We start from the raw sequence: 3717 nt of genomic DNA on the forward strand, positions 1-3717 counted from the left end.
AGTTCAGTTGTAGATTCAAGATGGCTCAGCCAAAGGACATGCTTCAAGTGTTGGAGGATGCCTTTGGCACACCCGATGATGTGGAGAGGCACAAGACTAGTTGTGCCATCTTCAATTTTAAAATGCGGGATGGTGCCTCTGTCACTGATCATGTATTGTACATGATCGAGCTGATGGAACGATTGAGCAAGCTCGACTTTCTCTTGCATGAGCAGCTTGGGAAAGATGCAATACTGAACTCGCTGCCCAAGTCTTATCTCCCATTCCTCACTCATTATAGAATGACAAAGCCTGAAGAGAACTACCACGGGTTACTGGGGTTGCTTCAGAACTTTGAGAAGGATCACCAACTTCACAAGGAGTCGGTGAACTTAGTGGGAGGTTCATCTTCTAGTTCTCGACCCTTTAAGAAAGGGAAGAAGAACAAGAAGAAGAAAGTGAAGAAGGTGCAAGTTCAGGCTGGGACATCTGTGCAGAGCCAGACCAAAAAGATCAAGCCTGATAAGAGTCTATTCTACTGGCAAGCACCCTAGATTAGATAGTGTGTCAGATATTTACTTATGGCACTGTAGGCTAGGTCATATAAACAAGAACAGAATAAACAGGTTGACTCAAGAGGGAATCCTCGAAGTCAGTGATTGTGAATCACTTCCAACCTGTGAGTCTTATCTTCTTGGTAAAATGACCAAGTCATCTTTTACTGAAAAAGATGAGAGAGCTACTGAGCTCTTGGGCCTAGTACATACTGATGTATGCTGGCCCATGAGCACCAGTGCGAGAGGTGGATATTTCTACTTCATAATTTTCATGGATGACCTATCTCGATATGGATATGTCTATCTAATGAAACATAAGTCGGATTCATTTGAAATGTTCAAACGATTCCGAAGTGAAGTAGAAAAACAAACTGGGAAGAGTATTAAAACTCTTTGATCTGATCGAGGAGGAGAATACCTTTCTAGTGAATTTCTTACATATCTAGGAGAGAATGGGATTCTCTCCCAATGAACTCCTCCAGGAACACCACAGCATAATGGTGTGTCTGAAAGGAGGAATTGGACTCTGTTAGACATGGTCTAATCCATGATGGGTTTTGCTAGCTTGTCGATATCCTTCTGGGGATATGCACTCGAATCGGCCTGTTATCTGTTAAATAGGGTTCCAAGTAAGTCTATCATTAAGACTCCATATGAGATATGGATGGGACGTAAGCCAGCACTTTGACACCTTAGGGTCTGGGGGTGCCCGGCCTATATAAAATGATTAGTCACAGATAAACTTGGACCTAGGTCTGACAAATGCTCATTCATAGGGTACCCCAAAGAGACAAAAGGATATTGTTGCCCAGCTATGCAACCCAAGAGGGGGGGTGAATTGGGTTTCTAAAAATTTTAAGCCCAACCGATTACTTAATTAATTTCTTATAATGAACAAGACAAAGATTTTAATTCAATATTAAATACCTAAAGCAGGAATGCAAGAATATAATAAAGATATAAAGTAAAGCGATAAAGCACACCACAAACACAAGGATTTATAATGGTTCGGTGCTAACCTTGCACCTACATCCACTCTCCAAGATCCTACTTGGGAATTTCAATCCACTATCCTTTGTATTCAACCCGAATACAAAACGTCGGAAACTCCGACACTAGCTATCCCAAGCTAGATCACTTATTTCTCGGGTACAAGTAAACCCAAAACACTCCGATTTCAGGTTCGGATCAACCTTTCCTTGTTTTGGAAATCCTCCAAAAACAAGAACAAAAACTCACAAAGAGTAAGAATATTTAGAGCACAGATTAATACAATAACAGCTCCTTTAAATGAGCGAATATAACAATAAAAATTTTACTCAAATGAAGAACCCCTTTTTTCAGATTTTCTCAAAGTGGATGAACGCTTGAATGCTTGAGAAGAGGTTGATTGTTGATTGAAGATCTCTTGAAAGCTTTGAACGATCTCTAGATCAAGGTTGAAACAATAGGCGTGAAGGATTCTCTCCTTGAAAGCTCTTGCTTTTCTCTTTCACAATCTCTCTGGTATATTGTGGATCCTCTCTCTTTTTCTTTTTGGATTTTTCGTTGATCTCAGGCTTTTTTTCGTGCAAATTTTGGATCCTCTCTTCTGTTCTTCTCCTTTTTGATTTCACGTTTGATCCGCTATTTAATCTGCAATTTCTTTCATCATTTAAAGCATTTTGTAGCATTAGAAGCAAGAGAAAATAATTTAGATAGATAAAGAGCCGTTAGAGCAATTTTAGGAAGCATAAATGGTAATTAAAACGGACAAAAAAATAATCGTTGCTGACATTTTCCGTCGCAGGGGTCGACTCATGAGTCGACTCATGCATCAGGAGTCGACTCATGAGTCGACTCCTGTTGCACAGACCAGAAGGTCTGATTTCTGGATTTTTCGGCTCAAATCAGCAGAGGTCGACTCATGAGTCGACTCATGCTTTGTGGGTCGACTCATGAGTCGACTCACAGGTCGTGCCAAGTCAAAAATCCAACGTGCCATGAGAATTTTTTACGTGCCAAACAGCTCACAGTGCCATGAGTTGACTCATGAGTCGACTCATGCACTTCAAACCTTCATAACTTCAAAAATATAAGTCCAAATACAATGAAATTTTCACCAATAGTTTACAAATCATTTGTTCTATCAAATGATACTATCAAATCAGAATTTTAGTAAAATTATGATTTTGCCCTTGAAGAGCATAAGGACTTTTTCATTTTAAAATTATTTGTATCCCTTCAATCTGCTTTGTAATCATCAAAATCAATCTAGGAGCAACAATCTCCTCCTTTTTGATGATGACAAAATATTTGAACAAAAATATTTATGTTAATGTATTAATTTCAAAAGAATCCATTATAAGTGTATATGCTTGAAAAGAGTATGATCCTTTTGGCATGTAATATAAATGCAAAAATAGTTTGTCCATTTTCTTAAAGATTTGAAAAGGGTATTAGATCATTTTGAGTTTAAGATATATCAGAGTAAGAGAAGATAAATAACTTTTTCTATGTATCAGAGCAAGAAAAATAATTTTTACAATTATATCAGAAAAGATTTTACAATGTATCAGAGCAAGAAAATTTTATAATATATCAGAGAAAATTTCACACTGTATTAGAGCAAATGTCAGAGAAAATTTCACACTGTATTAGAAAAAATTTTACACTGTATCAGAGCAAATGTTATAATATATTAGAGAAACTTTCACATTGTATAAGATCAAATTTTATCATGTATCAGAGCAAGTTAAAAGAAATTTTAGGGTGTATCAGAGTAAATCAAATTTCTTAAGATGTATCAAGGTAAATAAAATTTCAAAAGATGTATCAGAGCAAGTTTGAATTTTGAAATATATCAGAGCATATAAAAAATTACTTATTTGCATTGTACTTATGATTTTGCTTTTGATGGATGGCTTTTTGTTTAATTTCTGTCTGAGACCAAATTTCGATACCAAATTTTTCAAAGTTTTGTTTAATTTCTCCAATATTTGTTTCCCAATATTTTTTTTAATCTTCCAATTTTTGTTTAATTTCTCAAGTTTGGTTTAATTTCTCAAGTTTGGTTTAATCTTCCAATTCTTGTTTTTGTTTAATTTCTCCCCCTTTTTTTTTTATAATTTAGGGTTTTGCTTTTTGTTTAATTTCAATTTTTATTTTTGTTTAATTTCTCCCCCTTTTTGACATCATCAAA

The sequence above is a fragment of the Elaeis guineensis genome, chromosome 6 (assembly GCF_000442705.2).
Source record: "Elaeis guineensis isolate ETL-2024a chromosome 6, EG11, whole genome shotgun sequence".
Classification (NCBI taxonomy): domain Eukaryota; kingdom Viridiplantae; phylum Streptophyta; class Magnoliopsida; order Arecales; family Arecaceae; genus Elaeis; species Elaeis guineensis.